Genomic DNA, 18,671 nt, shown 5'->3' on the forward strand with positions numbered 1-18,671 from the left:
CAATACAGAACATTGTTTCCGTTTGGTTTTCTGTGGATTGCAATCAACATAATAATTTAATAATTTGACACTCACTTGGTCAACCGTGAAGGGTTATTGCCCTCCCTTAACACATTTAAAATAGGCAAGGCGCGTGGCAAGGGACCGGGAACTGGACGTGATGGTAATGGTGCATGCAGAGGCGGAGGCTGTGGGCAAGCTGAAATTGTGCCACAACAAGCACCCACATCTTCTCCCTCGACCTTCCTGTCCCAATTAATAGGAGACCGCAGAACACCACTATTGAACATAGAGCAGTGTGAAAAGGTTATTGGTTGGATAGCAGATAATGCTTCCAGTCACGTAACCACCATCACCACCATCCTTTCTTCCACACGGTCAAGTCTCAATAGCCGTGAGTCTGGAACACATATTCCTCACCCTGAGCCTCCTTCCTCCCACCATGCCGTGTGCGGAGACAAATGATCCCACGCTTGGACACTTCGAAGAGCTGTTCACTTTCTCATTTATAGATTCGGGCCTCTTGCCTGGTCCACTTGAAGTGGGGAAAGAGGAGATCGCACTTAATATTTGAACAGCCACAATCATACAAAGGCGACGGTGGAAAAGTGTCACAAGAGGTGGACGATGATGAGACACAATTGCCAGAAAGTCAGGAGGAGGACCAGGGTGCTGAAGTAGAAGATGAGGTGGTGGATGATATAGTAACTGACCCAACCTGGCAGGAGGACATGCAGAGTGAGGAGGGCAGCACACAGGGGGAGGGAGGCAGATTACCCCAACAGGCAGGAAGAAGCAGTGTGGTGGCCGCAGACACAAGGCCGGCAGCCATTCCCCGTAACACCAACACGACGGAAGTTGCCAGTACAACTGTTACGTCTTCCCGAGTCTGGTTGTTTTTTAAAGACTTTGCCGATAACCCCAAAAAGGCCATTTGCACCACCTGCCAGGCTAGCATTAGCAGGGTGGCAAAACTACCAGCCTGACCACCACCAGCATGATCAGGCACATGGCAGCAAAGCACCTGACTTTGTGGGCCGAACCCCAGGGTCCAAAGACAGTGTCTGCGGGTGACACCACTACTTCTTCCACTGTTGTGTGTGCAAGCCAATCCCCTGTCCATAGTGCATGCGAAGATGCCTCCTTCCCTGCACCTGTCGTTGCACACTCTCAACTGGCACCATCAGCAAGCACGTCCTTGTCCCAGCGCAGCGTTCAGTTGTTCATACCCCAGTCCTTGAAACGCAAACGCAAATACGCAGCCAACGCCCCAAAGGCCACATTACTAAATTCCCACATTTCACAACTGCTTTCACTCAAAATGTTGCCTTTTAGGCTCGTGGAGATGGAAGCTTTCCGCAACCTGATGGTGGCGGCTGTCCCTCGGTAGTCGATCTCCAGTCGCCACTATTTCTCCCGATGTGCCGTCCCCGCATTACACAAGCACATGTCCCACAACATTAGCCGTGCCCTCAACAATATATTTACTGGGAAAGTCCACCTAACCACGGACACATGGACAAGTGCTACATCTCGCTGACGGCACACTGGGTTAACATAGTGGAAGCCGGGACCCAGTCGGACCTTGGGACGTAACACATCCTCCCGACGCTAAGGATTCTGAGCCCTAGGTCAATCAGGGTTGCCCCCACAGTCTACAGCTCCTGCACGTCATCCTCCTCAGCCTCCTCCTCCTCTTCAGCCTCCATTTCTGAAATGACCACATCAGTCACAAGCTGGAGGCACTGCAGCACTGCCTCAGCCAAGCGGCAACAGGCTGTGCTGAAGCTAATATGCTTAGGTGACAAACCGCACAATGCTGAAGAGTTGTGGACAGCTCTGAAAGAGCAGGCGGATCTGTGGCAGACACCGCTGAACCTACAGCCAGGCATGGTCGTGTGTGACAATAGCCAGAACCTGGTGGCGGCTCGGAGGCGAGGCGAGCTCACACACGTACCATGCTTGGCCCATATGCTTAACTTCTTGGTTCAGTGGTTTCTCAAAACGTACACGGAGCTGCCAGATTTGCTTGTCAAAGTACGCCACCTGTGTGCCCATTTTAGAAAGTCAGCTACAGCTTCCGCCGCCCTTGCCGTGCTTCAGCAGCATTTGCAGTTTCCGGCTCACTGACTGGTGTGTGATGTCCCGATGCATTGGAACGCTATACTGCAGATGTTGGGAAGGATTTGTGATCAGAAGAGGGCAGTTGTTGAGTACCAGCATCAACAAGGCTGTCGGTATTCAGTTCAGACTCCACACATAAGACCTCAGGAGTGGACATGGATGTCAGACATATGTACCATCCTCCAAAATTTTGAGGACTCCACCAAGATGGTGAGCGGCGATGACGCCATAATTAACATCACCATCCCGCTTCTCTGTCTTCTGAAACGCTATCTGCTCACAATCAAAGAGGATGCATTGCAGGCGGAGCACGATGAGATGGAGCAAGGAACCATACAGAGTGATTACACACAGCCCAGCCTCATCTCATCCCAACGTGGATTGGGTGACAATGAGGAATAGAAGGAGGAAGAAGAACAGGCAAAACTGTCATACCGTCTGTTCAGCGTGGATGGGCTGAGGACAGGGAGGAGGAGGAGAAGAGCATGGTGAGTCGTCCTCTTGGTGAGGACACGGAAGTCTTGCCTATTAGCAGTCTGGCACGCATGGCTGAGTTTACTTTACGCTGTGTTTCCCGTGACCCACGCGTTCACAAAATTTTGGGTGACAGTCATTACTGGTTGGTGATACTTCTAGACCCACACTACAAGGAGAACTTTCTATCTTTTATTCCTGAGGCTGACAGGTCTACAAAAATGGGGCTGTACCAGAAGGCCCTTGATGCGGAACTATTAAAAAAATTCCCATCTGAAAACGCTGGCGGCAGAGGTCAGTTCGTTGGACAGCCAAGGAGTACAGGCGACAGAGACAACTCCAATCCAGCAGAGGCAGGAGAACACTGTCAAAGTTTTGGGGGAGTATTCTCAGCCCTTCCCATCGTACAGGCCCTGAGGCGCAGGGTACTCTCACAAGGAGTGCAAAGTTTGGGAAGATGCTGAGGGTGTACCTTGCCGACCGTACCAACGTCCTCCGTGATTCCTCTGTGCCTTATAATTGTTGGGTATCCAAACTGGACTCGTGGAATGAACTGGCTCTCTACGCCTTGGAGGTCCTTGCCTGCCCTGCCGCCAGCATTTTATCAGAGCGGGTTTTTAGTGCCGCTGGTGGAATTATAACTGTTAAGCGCATCCGCCTGTCAACTGAAAATGCGCTGACTCTTAAAAAATGAACAAGGGCTGGATTGGGCCAAACTTCTCAACACTCACCGAATGATAGCAGTGTAACATAAACTGAAATCCAGTGTCTTTTTTTGGGAGGTGCATTCCCATGCACCTTTTCACACCCACACATGGGTATACGCTTCCTGATTTTGGCTATTTGCTCTTGTCCTCCTCCTTCTCCTCATTCTCATTCTCCTCCACCATATTACTAGGGTGACCGTGGTCTGTGATGCAACACCCACATAATTTTTTTAAAGGGTGTTTATGATGCCCGTAAAAAAAAAAATCTTATACGGTATGTTCATGTATGCCCCTCAGGGGTAAATGTTTGTCAGCCCATACACTTAGTGCATAGGCATTACAAGTATAGGAGACCCTCTCCTTTTTAATGGAAACATTTTTTTATAAGGCCCTCCTCCACGTCTTTTCCAAGGGGCATTGGAGTGCCTCCCAATTTTTGGCAGCCCTTGCATTCACTGCATAGGCAAACACTATGGGAGACCCACTTCCTAATAATGGGAACATTGTTTTCAGGAGGCCCTCTGACCTCCACGTCTCTTCCAAGGGGCATTGGAGTGCCTCCAAATTTGTGGCAACCCTTGCATTCACTGCATAGGCAAACACAATGGGAGACCTACTTCCTAATAATGGGAACATTGTTTTCAGGAGGCCCCCCTCTAAGTCTCTTCAAAGGGGAATTGAGGTGCATCCAAATTTTCAAAGTCGTATTGGGGTGTGTCCAAATTTTGGGCAGCCCTGCAACTCACTGCATACGCAATAACAGTATAGGAGACCCACTCTTTAGTAATGGGAACTATAAAACATAGCCGGCTGATGGCTCTCTAAGAATAGTGAGGGCCGACTGTTGACCCTTTAAGAATAGTAAAGGTCGCCTGATGGCCCTATAAAAATAGGCTTTGTGACTTTCAGAATCCCTCCTTCATAAATGAAATACCATGTGTCTGATGATATCTCACACACCACATGACCAGATAAGGTTGTAAAATGTTAAAATGACATTTCCTGGTGAATGCTTTTGTCACAGTTGAAAGCAATGCAAAAGTGAAAAAACGCATCAAAAACGCTACGTGTGAACATAGCCCAAGGTGGGAAGAAGCATTTTTGTTTTTGGTTATTTATTTTGCTTTATATACAAGTCATTACACTGGAAAGGATTTTCCTTAACATATTTCCCAGGAAAATCCATTTTGGTTTCGTTTTTGTATCTTTTATTGTGAGTCTGTAAAAGTGGCGTAATACCTCTGACAACGTTGTTGACAGAAGTGACCTGGGAGTCAGAAATGCTTCCAGGGGTCTTCCCTATGCTGTTCCCATGTCATTTGAGCACTGTTCCCCATCGATTTGGTAAATTTTTAGGCCCTCTGCAGACCGCCTGGGGGAGCCGTCGGAAAAATGCTCGAGTTTCCCATAGACTTACATTGGGCTCGTTGCTTGGGTCGAGCACCCGAGTATTCCAATTTGCTTGACCCGAGCAACGAGCACCCGAGCATTTTAGTGCTCGCTCATCACTAAACAGCACTACTTCTGCATGTCACAAGAAGGATAGAGGGATAGATAGAGGGATAGATATGAGATAGATAAATAGATAGATATAAGATGGAAAGATAAATATATATAACATAGCATCACGATTCCACACCTCAGTGTGTCTGGGATGCAGTTGCTGACAGCTCAGCCGTCCAATCTGGTGCGGGGGCGTGCTGGAGCTGTCAGTGTGTTGATTGTCCAACCTGGGAATGGGAGGCACTGGCTATTTCCAGGTGTTTGCCAGGCTACTTAACTGAGCTGTTTCTCCCAGACCTCTGCCAGTCGTACATTCAGCTAGTGTGAGGTTTCTTCTCTGTGCCTAGTGTCCTGTGTTCTGATCTTCGGCTGCCTGACCCTTTGGACTGTGTTCTGACTAGAGATGAGCGTTGTTCTACTCGAACTGTTCGCCAATCTCAAATTCGAGCTGTTTTGGGCGGTGTTCGAGCCGGTCGGCGAACACGAACAATTTGAGAAAAATTCGGCTGTTCGAGGTTATGTTCGATAACTGTTCGTGCACCAAAATCATAACTGGATTTTTTCTCAGTAATGATGAAAATTAATGTTAATACGCAGTTTGAGTGTACAGCGGGGCGGGGGGAGGGGCAGGGGATGGATCTCTGCAGGAACAATGAAGATCTCCATTTTTTTTTCTCTTTCCCGCATTTGCAGTGGGGAGGTGCAATCTGTCAGCCTATCAGCAGCGCACACACGGAGCGAAGTGCTTTTTTTCACACAAGCAAGGGCATGTGTGATTGGCAGTGTATGTCACATGTCCTTGCCCTATAAGACCAAGCCATTTTCCCCGTCGCGACCATTTTCTCACTGCTGCAGCTGCGTGTTAGACGGCACCGCTGTTGCTGTGTGTGCTATACCTTGTTAATTTCAAGCCAATTTTCGCACAAATCTACAGATAGCTTGGGAGTAGGGAATAGTTGTGATTGCAGTCCTTTTAAGGACTAGGTTACAGCATTTCCTACGACTTTTATCAGGGAGGTCTGTGCTCTTAAATAGATAGGTTGTGGGAGTAAAGACTAATTGTAATTGGAGTCCTTTTCAGGACTAGGTTACATGAGTTCCTATCACTTTTTGCCAGGCAGGTCTGTGCCAGTGCTGTGCAAGTTTTTTTCACAGCATTTGTCTGAATCTAGCAAAGCTAATCCTTTTTGGCCTATTGCAGAGTGTGTTAGTCAGTGGAGTAGCCTATCTGTGTTGCAAGATATAACACCTGTGTATAGAATACCAATTTTTTTACTGCACCTAGTGAAGTAAAATCTTTTGGGCATAGCATCATTCTATTAGTCCATCTATACTGACCTCCATCAGGTTGCAAACTGAATATAATTTTTTTCTGCATCTAGCTCTGAAAAAATATTTGGGCTTCTAGCGGTGTGTGGGACTTGGTCTATTAGTCCATCTATACTGACCTCCATCAGGTTGCAAATTAAAAATAATTTTTTTCTGCATCTAGCTCTGAAAAAATATTTGGGCTTCTAGCGGTGTGTGGGACTTGGTCTATTAGTCCATCTATACTGACCTCCATCAGGTTGCAAATTAAAAATAATTTTTTTCTGCATCTAGCTCTGAAAAAATATTTGGGCTTCTAGCAGTGTGTGGGACTTGGTCTATTAGTCCATCTATACTGACCTACATCAGGTTGCAAATTAAAAATAATTTTTTTCTGCATCTAGCTCTGAAAAAATATTTGGGCTTCTAGCGGTGTGTGGGACTTGGTCTATTAGTCCATCTATACTGACCTCCATCAGGTTGCAAATTAAAAATAATTTTTTTCTGCATCTAGCTCTGAAAAAATATTTGGGCTTCTAGCAGTGTGTGGGACTTGGTCTATTAGTCCATCTATACTGACCTCCATCAGGTTGCAAATTAAAAATAATTTTTTTCTGCATCTAGCTCTGAAAAAATATTTGGGCTTCTAGCAGTGTGTGGGACTTGGTCTATTAGTCCATCTATACTGACCTCCATCAGGTTGCAAACTAAAAATAATTTTTTTCTGCATCTAGCTCTGAAAAAATATTTGGGCTTCTAGCGGTGTGTGGGACTTGGTCTATTAGTCCATCTATACTGACCTCCATCAGGTTGCAAATTAAAAATAATTTTTTTCTGCATCTAGCTCTGAAAAAATATTTGGGCTTCTAGCAGTGTGTGGGACTTGGTCTATTAGTCCATCTATACTGACCTACATCAGGTTGCAAATTAAAAATAATTTTTTTCTGCATCTAGCTCTGAAAAAATATTTGGGCTTCTAGCGGTGTGTGGGACTTGGTCTATTAGTCCATCTATTCTGACCTCCATCAGGTTGCAAATTAAAAATAATTTTTTTCTGCATCTAGCTCTGAAAAAATATTTGGGCTTCTAGCAGTGTGTGGGACTTGGTCTATTAGTCCATCTATACTGACCTCCATCAGGTTGCAAATTAAAAATAATTTTTTTCTGCATCTAGCTCTGAAAAAATATTTGGGCTTCTAGCGGTGTGTGGGACTTGGTCTATTAGTCCATCTATACTGACCTCCATCAGGTTGCAAATTAAAAATAATTTTTTTCTGCATCTAGCTCTGAAAAAATATTTGGGCTTCTAGCAGTGTGTGGGACTTGGTCTATTAGTCCATCTATACTGACCTACATCAGGTTGCAAATTAAAAATAATTTTTTTCTGCATCTAGCTCTGAAAAAATATTTGGGCTTCTAGCGGTGTGTGGGACTTGGTCTATTAGTCCATCTATACTGACCTCCATCAGGTTGCAAATTAAAAATAATTTTTTTCTGCATCTAGCTCTGAAAAAATATTTGGGCTTCTAGCAGTGTGTGGGACTTGGTCTATTAGTCCATCTATACTGACCTCCATCAGGTTGCAAATTAAAAATAATTTTTTTCTGCATCTAGCTCTGAAAAAATATTTGGGCTTCTAGCAGTGTGTGGGACTTGGTCTATTAGTCCTTCTATACTGACCTCCAGCAGGTTGCAAATTGAATATAATTTTTTTCTGCATCTAGCTCTGAAAAAATAGTTGGGCTTCTAGCGGTGTGTGGGACTTGGTCTATTAGTCCATCTATACTGACCTCCATCAGGTTGCAAATTAAAAATAATTTTTTTCTGCATCTAGCTCTGAAAAAATATTTGGGCTTCTAGCAGTGTGTGGGACTTGGTCTATTAGTCCATCTATACTGACCTCCATCAGGTTGCAAATTAAAAATATTTTTTTTCTTCATTTATCTCTGAAAAAATATTTGGGCTTCTAGCAGCGTGTGGGACTTGTTCTATTAGTCCATCTATACTGACCTCCATCAGGTTGCAAATTAAAAATAATTTTTTTCTGCATCTAGCTCTGAAAAAATATTTGGGCTTCTAGCAGTGTGTGGGACTTGGTCTATTAGTCCATCTATACTGACCTCCATCAGGTTGCAAATTAAAAATAATTTTTTTCTGCATCTAACCCAGCCAATACTTTTGGCCTAATACCACAGTTTGGCCACTCAGCTCTGCTCGGTTACCATCCATTGTTTTTTTGTGCAAACAACTCCAGAGTTGTGAATTAGTTAACCACCAAAATGAGTGGAAAAAGGCCTGCTGCTGGTGGAAAGGGGAATAGGCGTGTTGGGAAGGGGAAAAAAGGTTGTGTCCGTGGGGTAGGTGCAGAAGAAAGACCATCTTCCAGCCAAACTAAAATGTCTACTTCTTTTAGCGGACAATGTGATAAGATCCCTTTCTTACGGCCACGCCAATCGCTACAAATTCCAGATGAGGCACAAAAACAGCAGGTGCTTCAACGGATATCAAGTGCTCCTTTAAGTGGGCTCTCCTCCACATCAACTTCAACATCACAAATACTCCAGTCCTCAAAGGTGTCACCCAAATCGCACTTGCTTCCTCACAGCTCCCAAATCTCCAGCTGCCCGTCTGAGTATGAGGTAGAACAGATGGTTGAGTCTGCAGAGCTGTTTACTCATACTATAGCCTGGGAATCAGAGGTCGACTCCAGCGCTTCTGTGAATCCAGACGAGGAAATGATCTGCACTGATGCCCAGAATCTTTATGAGTCGGATCCAGGACCAGACGCAGAAGGTTCTGACCATAATGTAGACCCTCATTCCCAAACTGTAACTCCTGTTGGTGGAGACAATGAGGAAGACGATGATAAGACTCAAATACCTGATTGGAGCGACAACTTTAGTTTTTTGTCAGGGCAGGAACAGGTTGGCTCTGAGGACGACGGGTGTGATAACGCACAGGGTGATGATGATGAGGTCGGAGATCCCACTTACTGTCAACCCACAGTCAGCCAAGAGATGAGGTCAGCAGAGGAGGTGGAGGAAGATGCTAGTGACGACGAGGTCAGGTTGCGCCTTCCTGGACAGAGACGTAGTACTGGAAGCACGTCAACAACTGCATCCTCAAACACAACTCTGCCTCTCACCACAAGTCGTGGTGGCTCTTCAGGTCGCATGGGTGCTAAGCCTTGCATAGCCTGGGCATTTTTTCAGATCGATAAAGATGACCCAACTCGTGTTATGTGTAACATTTGTCAGCAAAAGCTAAGTAGAGGCCAAAAAATACATAGTTTGAGTACTTCATGCATGAACCGGCACATGGACATGAAGCATAAGTTGCAGTGGGAAGCTCAGTGTGCTACAATGCGGTCTAGCCGGCCGGGCCAACCACCGTCTGCCATATCTTGTGCATCCGCGGCCTCTTCATCCTCTGTGACTGGGGGGACAGCAGTCACACCTGTTTTGGGGCGCAGACCTGCCACCTCTTTACCCGCAACAGCCAGCGTGATTGGCAGGTCATCATTTTCTTTGGAGGTGGTAACACCAGCTGGTCTTGAGCGCTGTCCGACATCGATAGCACCACCTTTGGATCAAGGCAACCTAACATGTCCGCCTGCATCTTCCTCACAGACCGGCAGTTTGCCGGGGACACCCTTATCAACCCCGTCTAAGCACAATAGCCAGCCCTCGGTCCCTCAGATGTGGACAAGTAAAAGACCATTTCCTCCTAGCCATGAGAAAGCTAAGAGGTTGAATTTCACCATCTGCAAGCTCTTGGCTACAGAAATGCTGCCTTTCCGCCTGGTGGACACAGAGGATTTTCGAGACCTTATGTCCGTCGCAGTGCCCCAGTACCAGATGCCCAGTCGGCACTACTTCTCAAAGAAAGGTGTGCCTGCGCTCCACCAGCATGTCGCACACAACATCACCGCTTCTTTGAGAAACTCTGTGTGTGACAGGGTGCATTTCACCACAGACACTTGGACGAGTAGGCATGGACAGGGGCGTTACATGTCGCTGACTGGGCACTGGGTAACTATGGTGACAGCAGGACAAGGGGCTGCTGTCCAAGTCTTGCCGTCCCCACGAGTTGTGCGTCAATCCTCTTTATGTCAAAGTTCCACCACTGCTTCTGCCTCCTCAACCTCCTCTCGGTCTTCCACCTGCACCCAAAGCCTGTCTGGTCATGCCACAAGCTTTCTAACTGCGCAGAAGGGATCCTGCACACCTCCTTACTATGCTGGCAGTAGGGCTCAACGTCATCAGGCGGTTTTTACATTGAAATGTCTGGGAAATGTGAGTCACACAGCTGAGGAGTTGTGGTCAGCTCTGGAGAACCAATTTCATGAATGGTTGTCTCCCCTGGACCTGAAACCAGGGAAGGCCGTGTGCGACAATGCTGCAAACCTGGGTGCGGCCCTTCGCCGGGGCAATGTCACACACGTGCCTTGTATGGCTCACGTGTTGAACCTGGTTGTCCAGCAATTTTTAGCCCACTATCCCAGACTAGATGGCCTTCTGCAGAGGGCACGGTCGCTGTGTGCTCACTTCCGCCATTCGCATCCCGCAGCTCAGCGACTTACATCTCTACAGAAGTCGTTGGGCCTGCCACTTCACCGGCTAAAATGCGATGTGCCTACCCGGTGGAATTCAACTCTGCACATGTTGCAGCGACTGTGGCAGCACCGACAAGCCCTGGTGCAATACGTTCTGACGTATAGCCTGGGCCAACGAGATTCAGAGGTGGGGCAAATCACGCTGGAGGAGTGGTCTCAGATCAGGGACCTATGCACCCTTCTGCACAGTTTTGAAATGGCGACGAAGATGTTTAGTGCTGACGATGCCATTATCAGCATGACTATTCCGGTGATTTACATGCTGGAGCACATGTTAAACAGAATTCGGAGTCAGGTGGTGGCACAAGAGGAGGTGGAGGAAGTAGAGGAGGAAGAGTTGTATGCGGAAGGGCTAACATCTGCAAGGTCCAGACGGTCGGCAGCACCAAGGCGGCAGGCATGTGAGGGTGGGGGAGATGGTTTTACCAGGGCGCATGGTAGCAGCCAAACTAGTGAGGAAGGTGCAGGAGCCCAGGAAGAAGTGGAGGACGAACTGATGGAAGACTCATCAGATGAGGGAGACCTTGATCACATTTCTGTTGTGCGAGGTTGGGGGGAGAGGACAGAGGAAGGAAGCATGATTGTTACCTCGCCACCAACACAACAGGGACTTGGTGCTCCTGGATGCGCAACACACATGAGTGCCTTCTTGCTGCACTACCTGCAACATGACCCTCGAATTGTGAGAATTAGAAATAATCCTGACTACTGGGTTGCCACACTGTTAGATCCCCGATACAAAAGTAAATTTGCAGAAATTATTCCTGCCATAGAAAGGGATGCATGCATGCAGGAGTATCAGCAGAGACTGTTGCAGAATCTTACATGTGCTTTTCCACAAAATACCAGTGGTGCACGTAGTGAATCTCACAGTTCCAACTTGCCAACCGTGGGACCGTCAAGTGTTCAGCACTCAAACCGTGACAGAACCACAGTATCTGCTGGTAACATCAATTTTGCGGAATCATTTCACCACTTTTTTAGCCCATCCTTTGCAAGGCCACAGGAGACAAGAAGTCTGACACATAGTCAACGCCTAGAGACGATGGTACAGGAGTATCTCCAAGTAAACATTGAAGCCACGACTGTGTCACTGGACCCTTGCTCTTTTTGGGCTTCCAATCTGGATAAATGGCCGGAGCTAGCCACTTACGCCTTGGAGATCTTGTCATGCCCCGCAGCCAGCGTTCTGTCTGAACGTGTGTTCAGCGCTGCTGGTGGTGTGCTGACAGATAAGCGCACGCGGCTCTCCACTGATAATGTAGACAGACTCACGTTCATAAAGATGAACAAATCATGGATCCGAAACGACTTTTCTACCCCTGTGTCATCCTGGGGAGAGTAAAAGCTTGATGATTGGTTAAAATCACCCTACCAACCGTTTTAAGCTTTCAAATTACTAATCATGTTTATCTGTATCTTGACTGGAATATAATTTGGGCTTTGTAGCAGTGTGCAGCACTGATCCTATTAGGCCATCTATACTAAAGCTTCACCAGATTTAAAATTAAAAATAATTTTTAGCTGCATCTAGCCCGGAAAATAATTTTGGGGCTCCGAGATGCGCAAGGCACATAAGTGCCTTCTTGCTGCACTACCTGCAGCATGACCCTCATATTGTCAGAATTCGAAGTAATCATGACTACTGGGTTGCCACACTCTTAGATCCCCCAAACTTTTCGATCAACCTTTTCATTTTAATAAAGACCAAAAAAATGGTCATTTTTGAAATTATAAGCATTAGCAGGTTGTTAGAAACTGAAATCAAACAGTTTTCAACTCAAAACTTTATTCTAGGTGATGTTACATTTTCACATAGGACCCCTTGTTCGAAAGGAGCTTCTGAACTCTCTCGTCCATTGAATTTGTCAGGTTTTGGATGGTTTCTGCTTCAATTGTTTTGCATGAGGACAGAATACCCTCCCAGAGCTGTTGCTTAGATGTGAACTGCCTCCCGCCATCATAGACACTCCTTTTAATGATGCTCCAAAGGTTCTGAATGGGGTAGAGGTCAGGGGAGCATGGGGGTCACACCATAAGTTTGTCCCCTTTTATGCCCATATCAGCCAGAGATGCAGATGTTTTATGTGCAGCATGAGATGGTGCATTATCATGCAGAAAAATGATCTTGCTGTGAAATACACGGTTCTTCTTCTTGAACCATGGCAGGAAGTGCTGTTTGAGAAAATCCACATACATTATGGAGTTCATCTTTAGCGCCTTCAGGGATCCTAAAGGGGCCGACAATCTCTCTCCCCATGATTCCAGCCCAAAACATTACTCCACCTCCTCCTTGTTGGCGCTGTAGCCGTGTTTGCGTGGGGTGTCCATCAACCAGCCATCCTCCACTCCATTCATCTGGACCATCGAGCGCTGCACGGCACTCATCCGTGAACAAAACAGTTTTGAAATCAGTCTTCATGTAATGTTTGGCCCACTGGAGCCGTTTCTGCTTGTGTGAAGTGGATAGAGGAGGTCGACAGGATGGCGCATGCACAGCTGCAAACCTCTGAAGGACCCTGCATCTTGTTGTTCGGGGGACGTTGGAGGCACAAGCAGCTTCAAAAACTTGTCTGCTGCTATGACAAGGCTTTTTTGCCGCTGCTCTTTCAAACTGACGTAATTGACTGTAGGAAAGAGTCCTCAATTTGCCCTTATCAGCACGCACACGTGTGTACTGTGAATCAGCTACATACTTCTTGATTGCCAAGACACTTCATCCTGATCATCGCACAATGTTGATTGTAGTCACGCCTTGACCTAAACACTCCACAATTTGTTGCTTCTCAGCAGCCGACACATCCTTTTTCTTTCCCATTTTGGCAGAAAATGTAGGCTGCTTAATAATGTGAGAGAGCCTTCTTTAGTAGTCTTGCCTTTCATTGGACACACCTGCCAAACTAATTAGCACAGGTGTCTGCAATTGCTTACAGTGATATAAAGAGCCCTGACACACATCACCATCAATGAGTTTAACTGACAAACAAACAAATTCTTCCCTTATCACTCCTAAACACTTTTTGTATAATAATTTGGAACGCAGTGTACATGTGCTTTTCCACAAAACACCAGTGGTTCACGTAGTGAATCTTACAGTTCTAACTTGCCAACCGTGGTCTGTATGGAGTTGTTCAATAAAGGGCCCAAAATTAAGATAACATAGATGGGAGAGGTCTCTATGAATAGGAATTCCTAAGTATTTGATACCCTGTGAGGGCCAGGCAAAGGGAAAGTTGGACTGGATGGAATCCTATATGGATTTGGGGAGGGAGACATCGAGGGCCTCAGACTTCGCTGCATTGATTTTAAAATTTTACCATGTAACAAAGTGATCTATTTCAGCCATAACAGCATGGATGGATATATGTGATTGAGTGATATATACTAGGACATCATCAGCAAATAGAGAGCACTTGTACTCGGTGCCTCCCACCTCAATCCACCTAATATTGGGGTTATGGCGAATTGATGAGAGCAGGTGCTCCGTCACTAGGATGTATAAGAGAGGGGACAGAGGACATCACTGCCTTGTCCCATTGGTGATTGTGAAAGGTGATGAAAATGTTCTGACGCACCCCCTGGGCCTTGGGACACCCGGAGCCGGACCCTTTTTGGTGGATGCTGGTGGTTGTAGTCTTCGTGGCGGCGACCCAGTTCCGTGGCTCAGGGCGGTCAAACCAGTGGCGGAACTATTTATGTGGTTTTCATGTTTAAATGTCCGACTACGCCACCCGTGGATTGCGGTCAGAGTGAACCGCCGCTACAGGGCAGACCACTGAGGCTGGTGTTGTGGGTGCAGCAGAGCGTAGCATAACTCCCCACGGGAGGAGTATAGCCTCAGGGCAGTGTATGCGGAGGATGGGGGTGATGGTGCAGGGCAGCAGCAGTAACGACACGGAGTCAGTGATGCAGTTCAGGGCCTTTACTCACAGTTCTTATTATCCAGACCACGTCTGCAGGTAACGGCTGCCCACGTCGTACTGTGCTCACCAGGTGAGGGGCTCAGACAACTCCCAGATAACTTTGGAGCACTTCACAGGACCCCCTTTGTGTGTCCTTTGTCTGGCCTTTCTTACCAACACTTCTGTCCGGCTGCCTCGGGCCTCCTCTTGGTAAACTTGGCGCCAGTTTCCCTGACCCTATGTGGTGCCTTCCTAGCGGGTGTAGCGAGGGGCTGCGCCACATAAAATGTCAGAGCCTCCGGTTTCTAGCTGAGGGTCGTTTCCTGCCTCCACTAGTTCGGGGACCGGTCTCCCCCTTTGGCCTGACCCCTCCACGCAGGTGGATTCGGGCGTGCGGTGGCGACTCGCCCGTCCGCACCCCTGGGATCCCTTCATTCCTCGTTCCTGGAGCCTTCTCCGCTCCTCTTCCTTCCTTCTCCCTCTTACAGGCCTGGGCCTCTGTTACTAGGCCCGCCTCCGGAGCAGAGCTCATGCAGAGCCCCTGCTCCCTGCCACTTCTGCTCAGACTTCTCTGCACTGAACTAAGATGGTGCCCACCTTTTATACTCCCTTCTCAATGCACCCAGGAACTGCTTCCTCCCTTCTCCTGCACTACAGGGTTCCCCTTCCTCAGTGTTCCCTCCCCCCACTCCAGCCAGGGACAGGGACTGTCGTGCCCATCTCAGGGGCATATTGGTCGCCCTGCCCCACGGCAATGTGGTGTAATGCATGCAGGTGTCGGGTCCTGATCCACACTCCATCCTTACCTGAGAGTGAGATATCACACCTCTGGGTGAGGTGCAATACGTCTTTAGCAACCGAGCCCTCAGGGTGCTACAGTTCCATTTATCTTCAGCCTAGGTGACGTATTGCGATACAGGGCCGTGATTTTGGCTATAAAAGGGTCCCCTAGACCCCTACCCCAAGCTTTTTAAGAGAATCATATATGGCGTGCCAGGAGACTCTATGGAATGCTTTCTCAGCATCCAACGAGAGTATCTAATTACAAATTTTTAACTGCATCTAGCCCAGGAAATACTTTGTGCCTAGTAGCAGTGTCTGCTAGTAAGCGGATTATCCCGGCTGTTAAGCAAGCTGCACCACCTGTAGTTTAGACACTTAATTTTTTCAAAGGAAATGCTTCGGGACCATGGGATACTTAGTGAAGAGCATCAGGAGGCACCCCAAGGCATAGGGGCTGGGACTGGCAGTAGGATGCCTTGCGGTGGACAGCCGAGCTCGATACTTATAAAAGCTTTTTAACTGCAGCAGCTTTAGTGGACGCTACTGGAGCTGGAATTACCGCGGCTGCTGGCATGAGACTTGCCCTCCAATAGATCCTTGTAAATGGATTTAAAGTGTATTCATTCAAATTAGAGAGACAATTTAAATTAAAAAGCTTAGAGCTGCCTCCACCACAGGGGGGCTCGCTCGACCCACCAGCGGACAGGCACCAGTATTGGGAGAGGGGGGCTGGCCGTCAGGGTTCACCGCGGCTCTGGCACAAACCCGGCGACACGGAGGTGGCACGGGCAGGAGCGGACTGGCCGTGTCGGCTTCTCACTTTTTGGATTTTAGAAGGGCATGACATGCCTATATCTGTGTCTCCCCCTCCTTTTACTCCTCCACCTCTTTTATTTTCGCATGACTATATGTACTTGTCACTTTTCCATGTGTTAGTTATGTCTTCTGAGCAGTTTGTCAGCTTTTGGACACCTTTGAAGGTGTTTTCTATGTGTTTCTATGTGTTTTTGTTTGCCTGCCATTGGTTTTAACGGTGTTCGAAGGTGTTCGACGAACAGTTCGACGAACAGTTCGGCGAACACACGGGTGTTCGACGAACCGAACCGAACTCGAACACTACGGGGGTGGCTCAACACTAGTTCTGACTACCCCCTTGTCTTGTCCTTAGGCTTTGTTCCGCTTTCTCTTGGTATTGACCCTGGACTGTGACCTGACTAATGCCTCTGTCCTTTCCCTTGGTATCTACATGCTCTCTTGGTATTGACCCCGACACGTCTGACTATCTGCCTCACGGTCGCTCCGTGAGTTAGTGACTAGCGTCACAGATAGATAAATAGATTGATGATAGATAGATAGATAGATAATAGATACATAGATAGATATATGGATAGATTTTAAAGAAAGTCTATTAATCAGCACAATTTTGTCAACACAGTTACAGAGAAGCCATATCTCCTGCACAGAAATGCATATTTTACAGATTTTTGCTAATTGATTTCAGCCATCCTCCATACTTTCTGCAGTTTTCTTCACATAACACATTTTACAAATTTAAGTCGCCCACAACATTGCGTTTTTCATGGGTTTTCAATGCCACCAAGTGCTGCTTGCTGCTGCAATTATGGCATTAGTTTACATTCAACTCCCATCCTTTCAATTTATGCAAAGCTGTGAGCTGCTGTGAAGACGGAATTTTCATAACATAAACACCCTTGACAAGTAGCAAAAATATTGGTAAGCAAGAAATTGGCTGACACTGTATGTTGATGCCTGAGGTATTTTAAACCTGAGAACTGGCTGAGTACAGAGCTGTAGTTTCCACCTGCTTTGATAATGTAAAGAAGTGAATAATTAGTGTCAAATAATTTGCCTAACCCTTTCACTGCTAAAGTGGCTCGCTCCAAGACTGAGAACATGTGTAGAGTTTTGAGAAATGAGGCCAAGTTGTAGAGAATATAACACTTATTAAATGAGCCAAGAAACGAGAAAACATAAATGAAGGAAAATGGAGAAATGGAAGAAGCTTTCTCTAGCTCAACGATTACCAATCTTATTCCTTTGAACGAACCCTTGAAAATATGTTCCATTGTGAGGATCCTTTCTAAACTAATAAACTTGGCGTAGGTTCATTTATTAACCCCAAGTTAATAAATTATTCTCTATCAATGACAAAGAGGTAAATAACTGATCGCTGAGAGTGCGACCACTGGGACCACCGGAAAGTCCGAGATCAGGGCTCCAGAACCCCAATGTGGAAGCCCGATATCATGTTTCAGGGCTCCAGATCAGTTTTCTGGAGCTCCGATGTTGGGGATTATCAGTGGTCCCACCGTAAAGGGAAAATCCAAGACCGGGACTCCAGAACCAGAGAGCCAGCCTCTGCAGGACCCCATCTCGAATGAACACATAAGAGGAACACATTGATAGCAAAGGGCCTCTGAGGACGACTTGTGTCTGGGTCCCGTGCATCAGGCCCCACTTGGGAAAACGCATTAACATTTACATGCATATTCACAATATAATAAAACATCAACATACAAATACATAATACACACATTACACACTCATATAGATAGTACAAACATGCACACATTTTCTTTTTACAGCCTTTGGCTCGATCTTGAGCCATAGGGACTTGATTGATGAACAATATGTAGGAAAATAAATCTTGCGCAAGCCTAGATAGGTCTACCAGAATCTTTTCCAACGTTATCCCGATAGTATCAAGTCATCGAGTATCAGTAGTTCCTCTTTTCCTTGTTCTTCCAACCATGAAGTCCTGCTCCAGTGTTTGCACTCTTAGTGTGATGTGTTCAAAGTAGACAAGTGGTTGTGGTATATAAAAGTAGCACATACACATAACACAACCATATACACAATTACATTTTTGTGATGCGCTAGTTCAGACAACCAGAATTTTTTTTTACTTCCTTCATTCATTGTTGCAACAGCTATGACTGTTTATTTTCACGTAAGCTTCACTATTTTATGCCTTTTATTTTTTTGCCAGACGAGTAGTATTTTTTTAAGTGCCATTTATTTTGCTCAACACGTCTGTAAGTGTTAAATTTGTGTTATCTACTTTTATGGATTTAATGAGGAAAGAAAAACAATAGTGCAATTTTTACTCCATTTCCAGTTCACCGTGAATAAACTGTTGTTTGTATTATATGGGTTGTTACAATTACAGGGACACCAAATGACATTATGTTGTTTACTGGTTTCTGACATTTATTTTTAATGTGTTTTTTTTAA

Source organism: Phyllobates terribilis, unplaced genomic scaffold (assembly GCF_046119375.1).
Source record: "Phyllobates terribilis strain yellow unplaced genomic scaffold, ASM4611937v1 Scaffold_12__6_contigs__length_324123572, whole genome shotgun sequence".
NCBI classification, from domain to species: domain Eukaryota; kingdom Metazoa; phylum Chordata; class Amphibia; order Anura; family Dendrobatidae; genus Phyllobates; species Phyllobates terribilis.